This window comes from Dasypus novemcinctus, chromosome 7 (genome assembly GCF_030445035.2).
Source record: "Dasypus novemcinctus isolate mDasNov1 chromosome 7, mDasNov1.1.hap2, whole genome shotgun sequence".
Classification (NCBI taxonomy): domain Eukaryota; kingdom Metazoa; phylum Chordata; class Mammalia; order Cingulata; family Dasypodidae; genus Dasypus; species Dasypus novemcinctus.
In genome coordinates, this window is record NC_080679.1 from 138,485,519 (window position 1) to 138,509,199 (window position 23,681).

Below are 23,681 nucleotides of genomic sequence, written 5' to 3' on the forward strand. Positions count from 1 at the left end.
CCCGGAGAGGACAGGCCCAGAGTCTTCCCTCTCCCTTGCCAATGACCTCTCTTTCTCTGCGTTTCTTGTCTGGGACGAGAGGGGCCCCAGAGCACCCCGACGACTCTGAGCAATGAGCCTGCCCTTTCTCCTCTCGCCCTCCTTTTTGGGACCCTACGAACGAACGAGCATTTCTCTCGGCTCCGGGGCCGGGGGACGCACAACGAAACTGCTTACCTGTAAATTGGGTGCTGAGACCCTTGCGTGGAAATCATTTCTGCTCACTTGAGGCAGGCACTGCGGTCAAGTGGGCTTCCAGGTCCAGGTGTTCCATGGACCGGGTACATTCTAAGCGGCCATCGTGAGCGTCCAAAGCGGACGTGTGGGTTGTTTGGGCATTGCCTCGAGTCGTAACCGTCCGTTTTTGGGGAGGGGAAAAAAAAAGTGAGAACCCATCATCTTCAGCACATTTCGCTCTGCCAGAGCACGCCACGCAACCAGGTGGTTTTCGTATTGATTGCCGTTCCAAGCTACCATAGCGGGCAATGCCGCAGGGATACGGTCAAGATTTGCAAACCAAAGCAGATAGCCCTTCTCGCCGAGGCGCAGCTGCCTAGTCGATCAAGCCCCAGGCCCCGGTGCTCCTGAGGGCGGCGGGGACACCCAGGACTACGCTGCTGATGGCAGGTGGCTCCGGGCCTCAGTGCCCTGCCAGTGGGCCCTACTTGGGAATCCGTGCTCTTTCACGGGGAGGGGGGAGTCGGTTGCAGGGGGGCCTCTCTACACATGCCTCTTCTTCTGTCACTTTGGCTGCGGCTGAGACTGGCACTGGGTGCGTGCAATGCTCAGGAGACAGGCCTCTGCATGTCTCTGGACAGGCCCCGTGCCAGCTGGGACCAGAGCCTCAGCCCAGGTGCAACACCTGCGCTCAGGTTCGTTGGACCGGCCCAGGTCAGCTGAGAGGCAGGAGAAGGTGGTCCTGACCGTGGAGGGAAGCAAAAGTGCCGACACCTGCCAGCGGGAGAGCCGCATCCAACAGCCCTGTGGGATCTAGGCCCCCTCTCGCTCCATCCGCTGCCTCCGCCCCACCCCCTCCTGTCGGGGCGCCCGGCCGGCGCCCGGGGTGGGGGTGGGGGTGGGCAAGCGCTAGGCCTCCCGCGCCGCCCTAGACCGCTCTCCGACGCCCGCCGTGCCGGGACCAAAGCGCAGGCGCACCAGCCCGCTGGGCCGGCCACGCCCATGGCCGCCCTGGCGTGCAGGCGCCCCTCACCCCGCCCCCGTCACGCTCGCCCTGACCCCGCCCTGCCTGGTTGCTCTGGTGACGCTGGCCACTGGCCGGAGCTGCCCAAGGCTGGGAGTGGGAAGACAGTTGTGATGGATGGGGGCGGGGGGGCGTTTTCTGCACTCGGGGAATTGTCCACAGTGCCAGTGCCGAGACAGATGCGGCCAATAGGCATCCTGCCGAAACCCACCCAATGCCCTTCGGGGAGCGCGTCCACTGCCAGGAAAACCTCCAGCGCTGGGGGAAGCGGGGTTCCAAAATGTTTACACCGAATGCCACCAGGAGGCCACGGGGATGCGACCGAAGTGGTGGCTGACGTGGGTGGAGCCTGCTGGCTGGGGACTGGGCTAGGAGAGAAGCTCTGCTCTGGTGTCCTGGACATTTGTTGCCTCCTGTCTCTCTGGTGAAAAGCCAAGAGACAGAAGAAGCTCCTGGAATAAGAGAGCGGCTCCTTTGCCCAAAATCTGAGCCAAAACTTCCACTGATAGGGGCCACTGTTGGATAGGAATAGTTTCTTCCTCTCATTACTGGAGGCCAGAGGGCTGAGTTCTAAGGCAGGGGGAGGGGCAGGGCCCCTTGCTGAAGGGGCTGTGGGGGAAGGGAGCCCTGGGGCAGACCTGGGGCTGCTTGGAGAGCCCCCTCTCCATGCCATAGCTCACCTGGCCCAGGCCAAGTGTCTGGGTTGGGTCAGGCTGCCAGGCCCCTCTGAAGAGGGGGTGTCCTGGCCAACCAAAATCCCCCAGGCCTCCTCCAGCAGGGGCCTCCCTAGGGCCGGCCGGCATTGCCCTGCAGGTCTCTCCCAAGGCAGTGGTCACAGACATGCTGTCTCCTATGGCCCTCACCCCCTCCTTTTGTCTGGGCAACCCCAGCCTTTCCCACCGGTGGTCTGCAGGCTTAGGCCTGGGCTCCGGGCCCGCCTGCAGAGGCCTGTCTCCCAGAAAGGAGAGGCCCAGGGTCTTTTTTTCCCTTCAATCTGTTTATGTGATGTATTGCATTGATTGATTTTCTTATGTTGAACCATTCTTGCATACCTTGAATGAATCTCATGTCGGTCGTGGTGTATATTTCATTTAACGTGTTGTTGAGTACGATTAGGAAGTATTTTGTTAAGTATTTTTGCGTCTAGGTTCATTAGAGGAATTGGTCTGTAATTTTCCTTTCTTGTGGTGTCTTTGTTTCGCTTTGGTACTAGGGTAATGTTGTCGTCAAAGAAGGAGTTTGGCATGTTCTTTCTGATTCAATTTTTTGAAGTGTTTTGGCAGGATTGGTGTTAGTTCTTTCTGGAATATTTTGTAGAATTCACTTGTTAAGTCGTCTGGGCCTGGGCTCTTCTTCCTTGGGAGATTTTTGATGACTGATTCTATCTCTTTACTTGTGATTGGTTTGTTGAGATCATCGATTTCTTCTTTCATCAATATAGCCTCCTTATGTGTTTCTAGGAATTTGTCCATTTCTTCTGAACTATCATTTTTTTGGAATGTAGTTTTTCAAAGTATCTTCTTATGATAGTCTTTATTTCTGTTGGGTCAGTGGTGATATCTCCTTTCTCATTTCTTATTTTGTGTATTTGCATCTTCTCTCATTTTTTTCTTTGCTAGTCTCACTAAAGGTTTGTCAATTTTATTTATCTTCTAAAAAAAGCAGCTCTTGGTCTTGTTTATCTTTTCAAGTGCTTTCTTATTTTCTATTTCATTTAGTTCTACTCTTATCTTTATTTCCTTCCTTCTTCTTCCTGTGGGATTACTTTGTTGTTTTTTTTCTAATTCCTCCAAATGTGCAGTTAGTTCTTCACTTTTTGCTCTTTCTTGTTTTTCAATGCATGTATTTATGGCTATAAATTTCCCTCTCAGTACTGCTTTTGCAGCATCCCATAAATTTTGGTATGTTGTGTTATTATCATTTGTTTCAAGGTAGTCATTGATTTCTTTTGAGATTTCCTCTTTGACCCACTGGTTTTCTAAGATTGTGCTGTTTAATTTCCATATCTTGGTGTGAAATCTGGGCCTCTGGCCCTTGCAGATTTCCAGCTTCACTCCACTGTGGTCAAAGATATTATTTTGTATGATTTTGATCTTTCTGAATTCATTAAGCCTTTCTCTGTGGCCTAGCATATGGTCTATGTTGGAGAATGATCCATGTGCACTTGAGAAAAATGTATATCCTGCTGTGTTTGGGTGTAATGATCTGTATATGTCTAATAGATCCAGCTCCTCTAATATACTGTTCAAATATTTAGTTTCTTTAGTGATTCTCTTTTGAGATGTTCTGTCCAGAGTTGATAGTGGTGTATTAAAATCTCCCAGTATAATTGTAGATGCATCTGTTCTTTCACTTAGCTTTTCCAGCATTTGCCTCACATATTTAGAGGCACCCATGTTAGGAGCAAAAATATTTATGATTGTTCGTTCTTCTTGACAGACTGTCCCTTTCACTAATATATAATATCCTTCTTTGTCTCTCACAACTGTTTCACATTTAAAGTCTATTTTGTCTGATAGTAGATAGCTCCTCCTGCCCTTTTTTGGTTATTGTTTGTTTGTAAGATTGTTTTCCAACCATTCACTTTCAGCCTCCTTGAATCTCTGGGTCTAAGATGTGTCTCTTGTAGATTGCATATAAATGGTTCATATTTCCTTATCCAGTGTCCCAGTGTGAATCTTTTGAGAGGTGAGTTTAATCCATTGACATTCAGTGTTATTACTTTCAAGAAATTATTTGTTAGCCATATTTTGATTGGACTTGTGTTTGTCATATTTTATTTGTGTTTTTTCTTCTCTTTTGTCTTTTTTGTTGCTCTTACACTCTCCTCCAACTCTCCCTGTCCTGTTTTTTCCTTTCTTCCTGCAGAACTCCCTTTGGAATTTCTTGAAGGGGAGGTTTCTTGTTGGCATACTCTTTCACTTTTTGTTTATCTGTGAATATTTTGAACTCTCCCTCATTTTTGAATGCTAGTTTAGCTGGATAGAGTATTCTTGTTTGGAAATCTTTTTCTTTTAGTGTCCCAGCCAGTGGGATGATCAATGGGAGCTCCAGATCCTAGGAGGAAAAGAATGGTATGGGACAAGAGAGACACAAGGAACGACAGCAAGACAGTATTCTGATCAAGCTGCAAAACTTTATTGGGGGACTGAGCATATATACTCTAGGGAGGAGGGGGTTGGGTAAGGATAGGTGGTGGTCTGGGATTGGCTGCTGCTGTTGCTAGGGCGGGAGGCAGATTTGAGGTAAGAACTTTTGGCAGGAACTGTTTCTGTAAAGAAGGGGGGAGGGTGACCTAAGCTATTGTTGTATCAGGTCTGGTGGCCATGTTACTGGCATTGCTGAAAGGTAGATTCTATGCATGCTGCCTTAATCACCTACAACATCTCCTCCCTTTGTTTTTCAAAAGAATGGAGGAAGAATGCTCATCGAGCACTCTTTTGGCATTAACCTGCTGGGGGAAGTAGAGGCCTCATTCCCCATGTTGCTTGTGGCTCTGTTTTTCTGGGGAGGGGAATTTGGGGTAGGATTCACGCAGAGTGAAACCTTATTTGTGCAGAGCGAACCCCTATGCTAATGAGGCATGCTTCTCAAGGAGCTCGAAAATGGCCTTTAATTGTTTTGACCCTCCTTTGCAGTGCTTTGCCTCGCACCCAGCGGTACCAATCAAAGCATAGTTTCGAGTTATATGCTGTTCCTGTAGGAGGGGGCTCTTCACCCATGAGGGTGGGCAGCAGTTAGTTAGTTTAGAGATATACCTTGATCAGCGAGGTGAAGCCAGTGATAGTGCACTTGAATAGGCCTGCTAAGAGCGGAATCAATTTCGTTTTTTACTAGTTGTATAATACTTTTTATGGCCCAAGGTGCAAAGGATATTACAAGGAGTATGGTTATTAAGGGACCTAATATGGGGAGAATGTAAGGAAGGATTCCGTTGAATCCCCAGGAGGCACCTCCTTGGGCTTCTCACTCACATTTGTGGTTTGCAATTCCTTCTCTAAGTTTGGACATGGAATCTTTGACTAAGCCATAATGGTCAGCATAAAAGCAACATTCCTCGCCTAGTGCAGCACAAAGTCCTCCTTGCTTAAGGAAGAGTAGATCTAGGCCTCTCCTGTTTTGGAGAACAACTTCTGATAAGGATGTAAGGGATTTTTCGAGATGGGTGATGGAGTTTTCAATGCGTGCTAAATCTTCATCTATAGCAGCTCTCAGGTGGGACAAACCTTGCTTTTGGAGAATGACAGCGGTGGTTCCAGTACCTAGGCCAGCAATACCTAAAAGAGAGGCAATAGTGACAGCTGTAACAAGTTGTCTTTTGTTCCTTGATATGGTTGGAGGTTGTGCATCCCAGTATTGATAAAGGTCTTCTCCTCTACGGAAGACGATGCGGGGCAGCACAGCTACTAAGAGGCACACTTCTTTAGTCTCATTGAGGGCTTTTGCTGATACACAAGGAGTAAGCCCTGTGGAAGAGCATAGCCATTTTACCCCTGTTGGGGGAATGTAGGATTTACCTGTTGGTGGAGAGGATGACTGTGCACAGACCTTATTAAAGGAGAAGGGGATAGTACCAATGCAATGTCCAGAGTAAATAACAGATTGCATGGTGAGGCCAATTTTTGTTGTATTCCAAGAGAATTGGGGAGGATTATCCTCGTTTGAAGTATTAAATGAGGTATTAAGGGTGACAGCGTCATAAAAAGGAGGGTTGGCAGAAAAACATAACCAACAACTATGGGTAAAGTTGGGCTGGGAGGAGTTTAGGGAGAGAAAGGCAGCTTGGAGCACTGACCAGAATGGGTTATAAGTTGGTTTAGGCTCCATGGAAGTTTTTGAAGGCAACAGTGTTAGGCTGGTAGCAAAGGAAGAATGGGTTGAAATGATTTGATTGGTGGGTTTGTGAGGAGGGGTAGTTGCGATTTGAGGGGATGGGGGTGAAGCTTGGCGAGGAGGGGGAGCGAGCACTACATTTGGCCCAATGGCGATTGATGGTTGCCGTACTGCTTCCTTTTTTATCATAAGACTCCCTGGGTTAGTCCCTGATACATAGAGCCTGATACCCCAGGTTCGACCGATTGTCCAAGCGAGGTTATTGGGGAGCTGTACAGTGATATTTAATCCTACGCAGGTCCCTGGGGTAGTGCGGCCGAGCCCATCAGTGGAAGAAGGTTTGCAGTGAGGGGGAGTTCGTGTTAGGGTAAGATATTGATCGGTGGTACTAGGTTTCCAATCAGTGGCTAATGTTTCACACCCCCAGTATGCACAATAGTATTGATTGGGGGCGTTGCAATAGGTTTTTCCAGGATTTGAGGCTGGACACATGTAGACCTGGCTGAGGTTAAGATTTTGGCGTACACCAGCACGGCCTCCTCTACGGGAACTACTGGAGCCGCTATTGGCATTGGGGAAAGTACCAGGGAGAAACAGGGTAGTGACATTAAAGATAAAGGAAGGTGCCCCCGCGGTAATGGTGGAATTTACAATTTTTTAATCTTCCCATCATATTAGGGACCAATTCCAAGGCTGGTGGGGTTTAGTTTCAAGGGAAGTGGTGCTTAGGTTATTGAGCACACTTTGCAGGAAAAAATGTAGGGCGACAGCCTTAAACGGCAGTGAGCTTAATAAGGCCATGTTACCGAGGGCTGTAGGTGTTTAAGGAAGGCAAGCTAGCAGAATGAAGCACGCTACAATGCACAAATACGTTACGGCAAGAAGGGTTTTTTCTAGCAGGTTCCAATCTTTTGGGGCAATGGTTGCTAATCTGGCTGTGAACAGCAATGCCAGAAAGCCAATTGGCAGGAGCCAATAGTTATTGTGGCAATAATTCATGTGGCTTTAGTGATGGAGCAAACCTGTACGCTGAGCTTCTTTAAGTTGCAGGCTGTATGTGGATTCTCTGCGCGGAACTTGAAATCCAATGAGGTTTCTCCGCGCAGGTTACAGCAAGGTTGGCGTTTTTTTGTTGGTGACATGCTGGAAGAGAAAAAAAAATTTCTTTTCTCAGGGAGGGATTTGTTCCCTGGAAAGGTTGTTGTTAAAGGGGAGAGGGGTTTTTTCCGATAGTGGAGGATTAACATGTCTTATTAATCTTTCTGGAAGCCAGTGAGGGCCTTCATTTTCTTGGTCGTATATGCAAGCAGAGCCTCGCCCCCAGATGATAACGGGGTCAGGCCCATTCCATTTCGATGTTGAGGGGTTGCGCCACATAATGGTGGCTTGTCGCGTTTGTGTTTTGGGATGCCAGTGCCTATCGCCTGCAGAGTGCCCTTCTTGATCCAGAGTTAAGAAGTTGAGGACAAAGAGAGCATGATGTAAAAGATCTCGGGGGCATTGTTTTGTGAGATCGAGAGCGCTATCAGCTAGACGGCACAAGGCATTTTTTAGGGTGCGATGTGCTCGTTCTACTATTCCTTGGCCCTGGGGGTTGTATGGTATTCCTGTATTATGTACGATTTGTAATTTTTGACAGAAGGTTTGAAAATTTTTTCCAGTGTATCCAGGTCCATTGTCTGTTTTAATGAGCTGAGCCTGGCCTAGAATAGTGAAACAATGTAGTAAATGAGAGATAACGTGTTTTGTTTTGTTTTATTTATTTATTTATTTATTTATTTATTTATTTATTTATTTATTTAATTCCCCCCCCCTCCCCTGGTTGTCTGTTCTTGGTGTCTATTTGCTGCGTCTTGTTTCTTTGTCTGCTTCTGTTGTTGTCAGCGGCTCAGGAAGTGTGGGCAGCGCCATTCCTGGGCAGGCTGCTCTTTCTTTTCACGATGGGCGGCTTTCCTCACGGGCGCACTCCTTGCGCGTGGGGGCCCCATGCGGGGGACACCCTTGCGTGGCACGGCACTCCTTGCGTGCATCAGCACTGCACATGGCCAGCTCCACACGGGTCAAGGAGGCCCGGGGTTTGAACCGCGGACCTCCCATATGGTAGACGGATGCCCTAACCACTGGGCCAAAGTCCGTTTCCCGAGATAACGTGTTTTGAAGCTTCTCCTGATTGTAGGCTAGCTAAAATAAATCTGCTGTATGTGTCAATGCAAACATGAATATATTTGAGTTGCCCAAAACTGGCAAAATGGGTGATATACATTTGCTAGATTTCGTTTGGGATAAGTCCTCTTGGGTTGACTCCTAGGTGAGGGACTGGCAATTGGGTTACACAATTTTTGTAGGTTTTAACAATTTCCCTTGCTTGTTCTCTAGTAATATTGAATTTTAGTTGGAGAGTGTTTGCATTTAGGTGATGTTGTGCATGGGCTTGGGAAGCTAAGGTAAAAGAGTTGCAAAGATTGGGACATATTAGCTGAGTGGCAGCGTCTGCTAATGCATTGCCATCTGCAAGAGGGCCTGGTAGACTTTGGTGGGCATGGAGATGCCCTACGAAGAAGGGGTGCTGTCGTTTGAGAATTAGTTTTTGCAGCTGTGAGAATAAGGGGACTGCAGTGGAGGAGGGCTTGATAAATGGAGTGGTTTCTAATAGCGGTATAGACTGGACTATATATGCACTATCAGTGTATAAATTTAAAGGTTGGTTTTGAAGGTGGGAAAAAACTTGCAGGACTGCGTAGAGTTCGACAAGTTGGGCTGAAGTATAGGGAGAACTCATGGGAAAGGCTTGACCCTGGATGACGTAAGCTGCAGTCCCATTAGCTGATCCATCAGTAAAGACTAAGGTGGCCAAGTCTATGGGTTTTGTTTTAGTGACTTTAGGGAAGGTGAATTGATGGATTTTGGTGAACTGAATTAGTGGATCACCAGGGTAGTGGTTATCAATATTGCCTGGAAACAAAAAGTATGCGATAGCGCATTCGTCGTTGGTTTGGGAGAGCCAATGGATTTGATCCTGAGTGTATGGAACGATAAGGGAATCGGGGTCTTTTCCAAACAATTGGTGACTAGTTTGCCGGCCTCTTATTATGAGGGCAGCTATAAGAGAAATGTATGATGAGAGCACCTTTGATGGAGTAGCAGAGAGGTGAACTCAGAGCAATGGGTGACCTTGTCCATTTTGCTGTTTTATGTTTGATTGCCAGAAAACTCCTGTAGGTGTATGAACTGTAGCTAGAATTATAAAGATTAAGGGTTGGTGGTAATTTATTTGATAACAGGTTTGACTTTGGATAGCTTGATTTATTAAGATAAACGCTTGCATTGCCTCTGGAGTTACGCTTTGGGGCGAGGAGGGGTTTGCATCACCTTTTAAGATATTATAGAGTGGCAGAAGTGTTTCAGTGGGTAGTTTTAGGTAGGGGCGGAGCCATTGAATGTCTCCTAGAAGTTTTTGGAAATCATTTAGAGTTAATAGATGGGAGGTTCGCAGCTGAACGCAGGGTGTTAAAACTTGTTGGTGCTAAAGCTCGAAACCCAAATAGGAAAAGGGGTTTGAAGTTTGCACCTTATCAGGGGCTATTTGAAGACCTCTTCCAGTTAAGTTTTTTAGAAGGTCTTGAAAACAAAGGTGTAGGTTGGACAAGTTTTGACCTGCTAACAGGATATCATCCATATAATGAAGGATATAGATTTGTGGCCATAGTTGCCGGATGGGGTTAATAGTGTCGGCAACAAATTTTTGACATAAAGTTGGACTATTGGCCATGCCTTGTGGTAAGACTTTCCATTGAAATTGGGGCGTAGGGCCTTGGAAGTAAATTTGAGGAACACTAAAGGCGAAATGTTGCCTATCTTTCGGGTGAAGCGGTATGGAAAAAAAAATCATTTAAGTCTATAATTATTTTGTGAAAGTCAATAGGAATAGCAACTGGTGAAGGGAGACCGGGTTGCAGTGCCCCCATGGGCACTATTGCTTGGTTTATAGCTCTTAAGTCTTGTAATAGTCTCCATTTACCTGTTCTCTTTGTTACGACAAAAATGGGAGTGTTCCAAGGGGACTGAGTGGGTTCAATATGTCCAGCGTTAAGTTGTTCCTGTGCTAACTCTATAGCAGCTAGGGTTTTTTCCTGAGTTAGGGGCCATTGATCAACCCATACTGGCTCCATGGATTTCCAGGAGATTTTTTCAGCATGGGGTACAGGGATGTCAATGGCCATCAGGTTAAATTTTGAGAGAGACCGAGTACTGTTTTAGTTGTATTAGGTGTTATAGAGATGGGCTGCTTTATCTCTTGATTAGTTTTGCCCAGGCCTTTGCCAGGGAGAAAGTTCATTTTGAGCACCTGAGCAGTAACTACATCGCTGGGGCTGCACATAAAAATTTTCATTTGAGTTAGAATATCTCTGCCCCAGAGATTAACGGGGAGAAGGGGATAATATACGGTATAACTGTACCAGTGTTTCCTTCCTCATCTTCCCATTTTAGGGTTTGTGAACTTTGTAGAGGATTTGTGGCTTCACCTATTCCTTTTAAGTGGGTGGCAGCAGCTGTGAGGGGCCAGGATTTTGGCCAGTGGTTTGAGGACATAACTGTGGAATCGGCTCCTGTGTCTAAGATTCCCTCAAATAGCTTGCCATTAAGTTTTAGTTTTAAGGTGGGCCGATTATGGGATATTGGTTGTGCCCAAAAAACATCGGATGATCCAGGGCCTTCTGTGGGGCGCTGGAACTTTTTGAAGTTTGAGTTGACATGTCGAATGGGGAATATTATAAGTTGTGCTATTCGAGTACCAGAAGGAATATGAATAATATTGTTTGAGGTGGTTGCAATTATTTGTATGTCACCCTTAAAGTAATTATCTAGTACACCTGGGATAATTTGGATTACACGCAGGGTGACACTAGCTCTTCCTAAAATGAGACCAAAGGTATTTGGAGGCAGAGGCCCATAGATCCCTGTAGGTATGAGGAGAGGGCTGGTTTCTGGGGTTAATATTGACTCGGAGGCGGTACAGAGGTCCATTCCTACGCTCCCTGCTGTGACTCTCCATAGGTCTGAGATGCGGCAGCATGGTTTATAGTTGGGAGCGCAGGGACTGAGACTGGGGAAGGTCGAACAAACCGCACTGCCCTGGGTTTGTTCTGGTCAGGGCCTGGGGCTGGCCCCATTGCAAGTTTCCCTGGGGCTTAGGCCTAAGGGGTTGGCCATTAATATCTATGCGGGAGTGACACTCAGATGCCCAATGAAACCCTTTTTTACAATGGGGGCAAATAGAGGGTGGCAATGAGGGTTTCTTAGAGATGAATGAGGGGGAATTGACTCTTGGTACGGGGCAATTTTTTGAAAAATGGCCAGGTTGTTTACAGTTATAGCATGTAGGAGGCTTAGTTTGTGTTGCAAAATTTTGGAGGGCAGCGCCAATGGCTATTCCCAGAGTTTGAGTGGGCCCGATGCCAGAACAAAGTTTTATGTAGTTAGTAAGATCGGTGTTGCGAAAAGGGCGAATTGCGGCTTGGCAGGCAGCGTTGGCATTTTCAAAAGCCAGATGTTTAATGAAATCACTATCACTCTTGCTGGCCCCAAATAAATGCTCAGCCATATTTTGTAGGCGGTTGAGGAAATTGGTATATGGTTCATCGGGTCCTTGCCTTAATTTAGCGAGAGAGGCAGTGGCAGAACCCTTTTGTGGAAGTTTTTTCATGCTCTAAGCGCAGCTGTTTGTATTTGTGCTATAAGGCTGGGGGGGGGGGGAACTGGGCTTGTTTGTTATTTTGATGGTAGGGGCTTTGACCTAGAAATTTGTTTAATGCCCATTTTTTAGAGGTGGCTTTATGGGCATTACGGGTGGCATACTTTTTGCAGTGTTCTTCATAATCAGATTTCCACAACAGGAAATCGCCACCGGACAAGGCAGCTCTAGCTAATTGAAACCAATCATTGGGAGTAAGTTCTTTCTCACTGATGCTTTCTAATAATGCAAATGTAAAGGGGGTGGTGGCACCATAAGCATTCACTGCCTTTTAAAATTTTTCTAAATATTTTAAACTAAGTTTCTTCTTTTTAGCTGTTGTTGTAGTACTAACTTCCTCTTGCTCTCTCCATGTAGTACTAACTTCCTCTTGTTCTCCCTCGTCAGAGCTGGGAGGGGTCTTCCTCACTTTTGCTACTCAAAGCACCATTTTGAGACCTGGCGGCGCCATTTTGGGAGCTGGCGGCGCCATCTTGGGAGCTGGCAGCGCCATCTTGGGAGCTGGCGGCAAGGTCTTTGCTCTGACTGCGCATGACTGGGAAAGCATAGGTATGGTGAACACAATGGGGGTGGGGTGAGTGGACATTTTCTGGGAGTGCTAAGGCAGCAATGGTTTGAGTTGCCAACTGAAGTTCGGCGAGTAAATCGGCGGCCAGCTGCCACTCTTGATTAAAGGTTTCTTTAAAGTTATCGGCGTGTAGCCAGAGATTTTTTGTTATCCTTTCTAAAGCGTGGAATTGAGGCAGAGACGTGGCTGGATAAAAAGGAGGATACGGATTGGGAAAATTAGGATTATAGGGGGGTGGCCAAAATGGGGGAAGGGAATTGGTCTTGAACATGGAAGGAATTTTAGCTTTTGGTTTTGTCTCTGGGTTTTCAAAAAGAGGATGGGTTTTAGCCTCTGGTTTAATTTCGGCTTGATCAGGTGATAGACTAGCTTGACTGGTTGGGGTATTTGGCCTACTTTCATTGGGCTTTTTGTTAAGGGGGCTTTCAGGCATATTAATTATTACTGAGCTGCATGCTGAAGCGGGACAAGAGTGCTCCTTCAAAGCTTCCTCTCCCTTTTTGCAAAGTTCTTGAATGTCTGGAGTGGAAAAATGGACTTTTAGGGTTTCAGAAATAAGACTCCAGTAAGAAAAGGCAGTAACTGGGACTTTTTCTGGCCCAAAAGTTTTGTAATAGTCTTGTAGGCAGTCTTCAACCCTTTTCCAACACTTATGATCTATGGTACCTTCTAGAGGGAACCAAGGGCAGGTTTTTAACAAAAATTCAAAAAAGTGTGTGAGATCCTTTTTCTTAACTCTAGTTCTTTATGCCTTGAGTGCCTCTTTCAATTGTTTCATATATAAACTATGTTGGGAAGTTCCTTGTCCCATGGTGGGGGAGGGGGGAGCCTACCTTTTCGCTTTTTTCTTTTTTTTTTTTCTTTCTTCTTTTCGCCAACACTGGGTGATTTCTCAATGGATCTGTCTCACGAGCGAGTCCCTTGTGGCGATCTCGGGTGACGGATCTGTCTCACGAGCGAGTTCCCTCATGGCGATCCTGGGTGCGGTGAGTGAGAGCGCTCTCTTCTTTAGTGTGGCATTCTATCCCTCAGAGGTTTTGGGCCCCACGTTGGGCGCCAGTTTGTCCTGGCTAGCGGGACGATCAACGGGAGCTCCAGATCCTAGGAGGGAAAGAATGGTATGGGACAAGAGAGACACAAGGAACGACAGCAAGACAGTATTCTGATCAAGCTGCAAAACTTTATTGAGGGGACTGAGCATATATACTCTTGGGAGGAGGGGTGGTGGATAAGGATAGGTGGCAGTCTGGGATTGGCCGCTGCTGTTGCTAGGGCGGGAGGCAGATTTGAGGTAAGAACTTTTGGTGGGAACTGGTTCTGTAAAGAAGGGGGGAGGGTGACCTAAGCTATTGTTGTATCAGCTCTGGCGGCCATGTTACTGGCATTGCTGAAAGGTAGATTCTATGCATGCTGCCTTAATCACCCACAACATTTTAGTACCTTGACTATATCATACCACTGCCTTCTTGCCTCCATGGTTTCAGATGAGAAATCAGCACTTAATCTTATGGAGCTTCCCTTGTATGTGATGGTTTTCTTTTCTCTTGCTGCTTTTAGAATTTTCTCTTTGTTTTCGGCGTTGGATAATTTGACAAGTATATGTCTTGGGGTGGGCCTGTTGGGGTTTATGATGTTTGGGGTGCGCTGTGCTTCTTGGATATGTACATCCATCTCTTCCAGTAGATTTGGGAAGTTTTCAGCCATTATTTCCTGCAACACTCCTTCTGACCCCTTTCCATTCTCTTCTCCTTCTGGGATGCCTATAATACGTATGTTTGTGCATTTTGCATTGTCATTCAGGTCCCTAAATCCTAGCTGGATTTTTTTCTATCTTTTTATCGATCAATTCTACTATCTGTTTGATTTCTGATGTACTGTCTTCCACATCACTAATTCTCTGCTCTGCCTCTTCTAATCTGCTGTTATTTGCTGCAAGTGTATTTTTGATTTCTTGAACTGTGGTGTTCATTCACATCATATCTGTTATCTTTTTGCATATGTCTGCAATTTCCCCTCAAGTGTTGTCTTCATATTGTTAAACTTTTCATTAAATTTGTCTGTGATATATGTTCTGAGATCTTTAATTACTTGTGTGAAGTTCTGCTCCCCTTCCTGGTTTTTAGTTTGTTCATTGGATTCAGCCATGTTTTCCTGATTACTGGTTTGGTTTGTAGATTTTTGTTGCTGTCTGGTCATCATTTTATCTTCATGGGTTTAATCACTTCCTTAGCTTCTTTGTCTAGTCTTGGGGATTAATTAGCTCTTGTTTTTGCATAAATGTTATATCTTCTCTTTGTCACTTTGTTCTTCTTATTCTAATTTCTTATTGCTGGCTGAGTTCACTTTGAAGGAAACTATTAGGGCCAGGGAAAGGCAATTGTGTAAGAAAGGAAAATGTGTAAAGTAGTATTGGTAATAAATGTTAACAGAGCAACAATATGAGATCTGGGAGGATGGATATTAGATTCATGTAAGTTGTGTAGAGTTATAGCAGTAGGTAGAGTACCTATAATGAGGTAGTCGACTGAATATGGGAGGAATATGGTATGAATCAAAAAGCTAGTGTTTTCATGAGAGACGGAAAGAGAAAAGAAAGGCAATAGTTTCAAGAGTGGATAAAAGACAGAAAACAAAACAAAGGTACTAGAAATTAAGAGTTAGACAATTTGGGGATGAAAGAAAGGGAGGTGGAATATAGGAGACACAGTAGATGATGGAGGATATCAAGATGTGGGGGATAGGGGATAGTGTAGTTAACCAAAATAAATTCACACAGAAATGAGGCAACAGAGGATGGGAAACCCAGCAAATGTGAGGTGTTTCTTGCTGCACCTATTTTACACTTAAGATAAAATGAAATAAGAAGAAAATAAGAAGGGACAAGAGAGAAAAAAAAAGAGAAGAAAGAAAGAAAAAGGGGGTGGGTAAAGGGAGGGGAACAAGTAAGGAAAGAAAAAAAGATATAGAACAACCACAACAGCAACAACAAAAAACCCCCCTAAATAACTAAAAAAAAAAAAAAAAGACTTTGGGGGATACGATGGGAGAAAATACTAGGAGAAAATGCAATGTTAGCAATCAGGACAATAAAAATAAAAAAAAAATAAACAAAACAAAACAAAAACAAAAAAGAAAAAATGCAAACATTGAGGGCTAGGACTTTCAAGGACCTCTGATGGACCTCAGGGCGTGATGGATTCAGGGATGGAAAGTCTGTGATATTGCAGACTCAAGAGGTGTGAGTCTCTGGGGTCTGGGCCACCAGGGTTTAGGGGACTCAGACCTGGCAACCTCAAATCTGGTTAACAGGGAGCCTGGGAGCATCACAGTGCAAAACAGCCTTCAGGGATCCCTGCAGCTGGGATAGGACCAGCCAGCCCTATGGAGGAGGTCACATCCACAAACTCTAACCTATGTGTCAGAACCCCGCAATTCACCCTCTCACTTGGGTCTCTTCTGTGGCTGTATCACCAATTCAACTTCAGGACACCTCCCACCCTGTAAGCCCTCGAAATGGCCACCTGGGGGCGCCTCTACACTACAGCCAATTTAATGATGCTGCAGATCAGTAGCCAGGCCCAAGGGGCGGGGCTCCAGCCAGAAACACTGATATCAGAGTCCAAAACCGAAATTCCCACACTTCGCAAAATATTCCCCTAATCGGCTTCCAGATGTCTCCCACCCTGCCAGTCCCTGAAACAGCCTCCTGGTGACGTCTCTTTATTGTGAGCAATTTAAGGCCACTGCAGACTGGCCTTGGGGGCAGGGCTCTAGCCAGAAGTGCTATTATTTGTGTCCGCAATCAAAAATCCCTGCCTCGCAATAAAACTCCTGTCTGTCTCCCCAAATCGGTCTTCGAAGGCCTCCTGCCCTGTTAGCTCCCAATAGCCCACTCAGGGCTTATGAATTCCCCAGTACCACAGAGCCTCCAGGAACTGCCACCACAGCACCAATGCCACAGCTCCGCCCACCCCAAGAGGGAGCATCCTGCACGCAGCCCCCACCTCCATGTAATAGAGCCTCAATTTTATCTTATATATGAATTTTCTCTGTTACCTTCCCACCAAATCAATGTCCAGACATCTCCTGCCCTGCAAAATCCTGAAACAGTCTGGTCCCAAAGAATTTCCAATGCTGCCCAGCTGCTTCTTTGCAGGAGAGATTGTCAGGTGCACTCACTCAGCCACCATCTTGCCCCACTCCCCATTTACATATTGATGCTCCACAAGGTTCAATCTTCTCACTTTCCTTCTCATTCACCATAGTCTATTCAATGACCACATCCAAACCTATTGTTTCAAGGAGGAGGCCAAGGACTCTTAACTTTTCATATCTAGCCCAGTTCTGTCTCCTGAGTCCCACATGTGAATTTCTCCCTTGTCTTTCATAAATCTCTCAAACTAAGGCTGTTACTCCACAGGTCTAAACCATTTTCTTTTTCAGTATGAATGTCACCACCTCCTGCCCAATTCTCTAAGCCAGAAACCAGATGATTTCCTTTATATTTCCCACTCTATCATTCTGAAATAATATTAGTCTGATGATGTGTCAATACTGTTTCCTAAACATATCTTCTCAATTCCACACCACCTCCCCATTTCTCACTGTAGACTTAGTCCATTATTTCATCACTGATAGCCTGGATTATTGTCACAAGCCTCCAAATATTTTCTCTGCTTCTGGTCCAGCCTCCTTCAAATTTATCTTCTACACTGCCAGCTAGGACAGGTATAAAATTCAAAATATTTCTTATCTAAAACTATTCAATTATTTATATAGTTTGCATAATAAAATTCAAATCCAGCATTTTAGAACAGAAATCTCCAAACTAGACATTATTCACCTCTACAACTCATCTGTGCATCCCCCAACAGAATTATCTTACACTAAAGGTCAGCATATTCTAAACAGTGTTCCAAGGAACACTTCTTTCAGATATTAATAAAATTCTGGTCTAATAAGTTTGTGAACATGGGGAAATGAACTTAAACACAGTGATGGGCAGAGAGTGTAAACTATAATGTAAACTGTAATATACTTTAGTGGCAATGTTCCAAAATGTGCTCATCAATTGTAATAAATATACCACACTAATGGAGGATGTTGTTAATGTGGGAAAATGTGGAAAGGGTTCGGAGTGGGACATATCAGAATTCCCTCTATATTTTTTGTAACATTTATGTAGTCTTTTGTAACATTTATGTAGTCTAAGTATTTTTTTTTAAATTTAAAAGTATATTTAAAAAAATAAACACAGTAATGGGCATTGAGGATATCCAAATAGAGAACAGAGAAGATAAAGTTTGAGTACTGAACTCCTGTTTTTCACTGAATAGCTACTAACATCTGAAGGCATTCAGTTTGGGAAATGTTACCAAAAGTGCGGCTGGGGCAGCTTGCACCCCGATGCTGATGGGGGGGTTTGGAGGGGTCAGACTAGACGGCAGTGGCGTCTGATGCTACGGCAGACAGCATCAGAGGGGCTCTCAGGAGTGGAGGATGCACGGCAAGGGGAGGAAGAAAGCCGCGGAGACCAGGTCTGTGCGCAAGTCCAGTTTATTGCGGAAGGGGACACAGCTTTATAGGGTTAGGGACTGCGTGGAGGGATTTGATAGGTGCGGGCGGGTACTGCTTCCTGATAGGTGATTGTAAGCGGTTGCTAGGCAGAGGGCTGGCTGAGAGGTTTGGAATAGGGGAGGGGAAAGGGGGAGTGAGAGCTGGCCGGATGTTGGGTTAGGCGGGAGATAAAAAGGGGGAGGGCAGCGCCGGCCAGCCATTAGCAGCAAAGGCCTAGTCAGGCATGGTCACCTTATCTAGGCCCAGTGGGCAGAGGCGGTATCACTTCTTGCCGCACCATTTGCTACTGTGGCAAGCCGGGTGCCCTTCCTCCCACACAAAAGCATTTGGGAAAACCTAAAGTTCTGACAATATGCTCTACTCTCCTATTTCTTCACCTCTGCCTGGTGAGCCATCCATTCATTCAGTCATTCATTTGTTCATACACTCCAAAATAATCATTGGATATCAACTAGTATATGCTTTACATTCAGGGGAAGAACATGCTCTTGGTGACCCAAACTTTGTAAACATATGATTAAAACAGTCAGGATAAGTGCTCTGAATTTTGGAGCATAGTGTAAGGATCTGAGTTTGGCAGATCAATCGACAACAAGCTTCCCCCTCCCCCCCTTGACAGGGATATCCCTCAGATAGGAGTCAAATTTTTTTTTTTACTTTAGGTATTAAATGGAATCTTAGGTGTTAAATGAGCATATATTTACAGATGTCATATCTTTCCTTTAGGTTTATCCTTTTATTGTTATGAAGTCTCCCTCTCTGTTTGTAGAGGTATAGGTAAAGTATATGTACATGTCATGAAAGTTAAGTTGGTACCAAATGAAACATGATTTTATATATTAAGGATGTTGCATTTTAACCCCATGGAAAACACAGGAAAAGGAAATGACAATATATCCATATAGGAAAAGGAATGCAATCAATGTGGTACAATTCAAAACATCCAATACATATAATAGTAGGAAAAAAGGGTTGTGTTTAAAATGAATTCTTACCTTAGGACAAACTTTCTGGATAGAGTTAAGAAATTCATAATAATAATAATTTGAAAGAGTGGCAGAGTAAACTAGGCTGATGGGACAGTAGTGATCATGAGATTATTCTAGATAGATATTTTCATTATGTTCATGTATCTAATCAAGAAAACTAATATATTTTAAATAAAATACAGATTTCTGGTTCTCCACACCAAATCACAGATAAAAATATCTGAGTATAAGGTATAGAAAATAGTATTTTAAATATGTTTCCTACAAGATTTTCATGTACAATAAATATCGAACCTTTCTGTTGGGAGACTGTAATGAATTCAATAATTGAAAGGTTCAGAATCCTTGATGTAAGTCATATATATTGGCTTCTTCATTTTCCACTGACCACTAAAATATTATATACCTGGACCACAGTTTAACCTCCTGCCACAATGTTTTTAAATTATAGTTTTGTTTTTTATTTACCAAGAAAGGGTTATTTGCTTAAAAAAAATTTATCTTTTTTATTATTGTTCTTTTTTATTAATTGTCTCTAATAACAGTTATATGTTATTTAATTATCCCTGTAAAAGCTATCACTTTCAGCATTCTTGCATCAGGAAAACTTTTTCTTAAGAATGGTATGTTTCCTTCTCTGTGAAAAACAAATATGTAATTGCTTTTTAGCCTGAGAAATATTTAACAAAAAATGATAAAAGCATGGCTGCCCTGATGGAAGGGGCTGAGGGTCAGAACTGTGTACTCTCAGTTTCTTCCATGACTCCTGCATTAATTTCCTCCTGCTGTAACGGATTCCATATAATGGGTTGGCTTACCAACAGGGATTTACAGACTCAAGGTTTCAGAGGCCAGAAGGCTTGCTTCCTCCCAGAGTCAGTACTTAGAACTCACCAGCCATGTTGGTGCTCCTTGGCTTTTCTGTCATGTGCTGATGCATATGGCTGCATCTTCTCCTTTCTCTTCTGGGTTCTGTTGACTTCCAGCTTCAGGCTGCTTCCAGAGTTTCCTTTCCACATCCATTTGCTTTGCTTATAAGGACTTCAGCGACACTGGATTTAAGGCCCATATATTCAAAGGTCCTATTTACAAAAGTGTTCCCACCCACAGACCAGGGGTTGGAACCTGAACATACCTTTTGTGGGGGACATTATGCAATCCCCAACACCAAAGATACCCTCTGACAACTCACCTTTCCAATGGGACCCAGAAAGCAATAAAAAAATCATTAAGTGAAAAATCAGTTTGGAAATCAGTATTTCAAATGTCCACAATTCTCACTTTGCCCTGAACACTAATTCAGTCAAATTTGATGCAATTTGTATTAACTCTCTTTGTGAGAATGTTTACTTTTGCCTTCTTTATGGCTTTAACTTCTTTAGTGCTTTAGTTTCAAGAGAATTTTATAATTATTTCTATAAATATGTGTTTGTGCATATACTAAAAAACCATTACGGAAAGATGGGGTACAAATAGTCTGAATACATATTCATTATTATTATCTTTATTGAAATCTTGTGAACTCAAATGGCTTCTATTACTTTACAATGATTCTTCTGGGAAGATGGCAGATTAGCAAGACAGAGGACTCTTCTCTTCCAGAAAAATAGCTAGAGGACAGGCAGAAATGGCCTGGAAAGAAACTTCTAGGGGTCAGGACCCCAGGGGAAGCCTGGACACCACCCAGCAGATAGAGGGGCAATGGAAAAGAAAAGAACCATGGTGGCAAAACTATGAGTACATGTTGCAGTTGCCAGTATCCACCCCCACCATATAGATACTTTGAATTCTCAGGCCTCAGGGCCACTGGCTACAAAGGGGGACCCACCTCCCAGAAGTGAGGAGAGAGCAACAAAGCCTAAGGCTGGCTGCTTTTGACCCACAGCTTTGGTCTGCTGTGCCCTTGAGCTCCTGCAGCCTGGGTGGGGCCCTGCTATTGTTTGCCTGGGAGCCAGCAGGGGACTAATTGCCCTCTCTATCGACCAGGACTGACTGTTTGAATTAGGGGGCTCTTAGCCTCCAGGCAGGATCCTCTATCACTGTGATCTGGTCTGGTGGATGTAAACACACTCTGACCAGGCTTTGAATTGAGAAGGCTGACAAAGAGTGCCATGGCTGGACCAAGGAAAAGCATATAAGGAACACAAATAAGCAAGAGAGGCATTTTCTGGTCTTTACAGTCTCCCTCCCCAAGGGCCTAGGAAGCAGGTCTGCAACACATTACTCTGCTCAGGGCCTAGATCTGAGCAACTAACAGGGACTATCCTAAGACCCAGAACAAGTTGAACCAAGAATCAAGGACACCAGTAACACACAGCCTCCTGCCGCTAAATCCCTATGAAAGGAAAGTGAGCGTCTGAGTAAACTCACCATTCAAATCAGATGCCTAGACATCAGGAAAAAGTTACAAGTCATTCTGAGAAAAGAGAAGAAATGACCCAAGAAAAGGAATCTATCAAAGTCCCCAGAAGAGACACAGGATTTCAGACAACTAACCAAGGAGATGCACACAAACTTCCAAAATCAAATTAATGAATTGAAATATGATATGGATAAAAAGATAAAAGATATAAAAAAGACAAGTGAGCACAAAGAAGAATTTGGAAGCCTGAATAGAAAAGTAACAGAACTCAGGGTAATGAAAGACACAAAAGTGGGATAAAAAACAAATTAGAGGGCAGCAGTTGTAGCTCACGTGGTTGAGGATCTACTTTTCATGTACAAGGTCCCAGGTTTGATCCCTGGCACCTTCTAAAAACAACAAATGAAAAAATGAACTCTCACTGCAGAGCAGATGTAGCTCAGTGGTTGGGCATCTGCTTACAATGCACAAGGTCCTGGGTTCAATTGTCAGTACCCCTTTAAGAGGAAACAAACAAAACAACAACAACAACAAAACATTAGAGGCATACAACAGCAAGTTTGAAATGACAGAAGAAACAGTAAGTGATGCAGAAGACAGAACAGCAGAAATGGAAGAAAGAAAAGAACAGAAATAGAAAAGAGTGTGAAAAATTGAGCAAGGGCTCAGGGAGTTGAGTGATAACAGAAAACACAACCACATGCGTGTCATGTCAGTTCCAGAAGGGGAAGAGAAGGGAAAGGAGTAGAAAGAGTATCTGAGGTAATAAGAGCTGAAAATTTCCCAACCCTTATGAAAGTAATGATCTTGCATGTCCAGGAAGCACAGTGTACCCCAATCAGAATAAATGTGAATAGACCTACTCCAATAGGTCTATTCAGATTCATAGTAGGTCTAACAGGACTACTCCAATTGCCAAATGTCAAAGATAAAGAGAAAATTCTGACAACAGCAATGGAGAAGCAAACTATCACATACAATGGATGCCCAGAAAGATTTTTTTTGTGGATTTCTCATCAGAACTTGAAGAAGAGAAGACAATGGCATGATGTAATTAGGATACTAAAAGAGAAAAACTGCCAGCTGAGAAATCTTTATCCACCAAAATTGGCCTTCAAATATGAAAGGTGCATTTAAAATACAAAGAAAACAGAAATTAAGAGAATTCATAAAAATGATTCCATTTTGTAGGAAATATTAAAGGAGACCTTACCACCTGACAGAAAAAGACAGGAGACAGAGGTTTGGAAGAGATTATAGAAGAAAGAATAGCAGAAAGGATAATCAAGAGAGTGAAAATACAGACAGAAATAAGACATGACATATGAAAACCAAAGAATAAAATGATAGAAGTAAATAATGCATTTACAGTAATAACATTGAATGTGAATAGATTAAACTCCCCAATCAAAAGATATAGGCTGGGAAGCAGACATGGCTCACCTGCTAGAGAATCCATCTACCACATGGAGGGCCCAGGGTTCAATCCCCAGGGCCTACTGACCTGTGTGGTAAGCTGGCCCACGTGCAGTGTTGCTGCACTCAAGGAGTGCTCTGCCATGCAGGGATGCCCCTGCATAGCGGTGCCTTATGTGTAAGGAGTGCACCCCACAAGGAGAGCTGCCCCATGTGAAAAAAAAGTGCAGCTCACCCAGGAGTGGCACTGCACATGGAGAGCTGACACAGCAAGATGATGAAAAAAAAAAAAAAAGAATGTCCCAGTGCTGCCAGATAATGCAAGCAGACACAGAAGAACACACAGCAAATGGACACAGAGAGCAGACAATGGAGGTGGAAGGGGATAGGAATAAATAAAATAAATCTTAAAAAAAAAGATACAGGCTGACAGAATGGATGGAAAAACATGAGCCATCCATGTGCTGCCTACAAGAGACTCACCTTAGATCCAGGGATAAAAACTGCCTGAAAGTGAAATCTTTGAAAAAGATACTCCATGCTAACAGTAACCAAAAAAGATCATGTCTTCTACACAAGTAAAAGAAAAAACTTGCCAACTTTGATGAGTGATTCTGCAGTTCTTTGGGATTTGAGGGTTCTATGACAATGGAAATGAGGCCATGGCCTCTTGTGGTTTAGAAAAGCCTGAGAGAAGAGAGAGAAGAGGCAGGAGGAGGAGAGGGAGGAGGGGGAGGAGGAACTGAAGGGAGGAGGGGAGAAATGGGACATAAATAATGGCAGGGAAGGTTCATGTGGTCAGAGAGAACCCTGCAAAGGCACTAATAGAAGAGGGGAAGCTTAAGTGAGCTAGGAGAAAAACCCTCTGACCAGGTTCTGTACTAGAGCAGAAAAGAAAAAATGCTTTAATTGATACTGGTAATGAAATCTAGCAAGAGACTTGC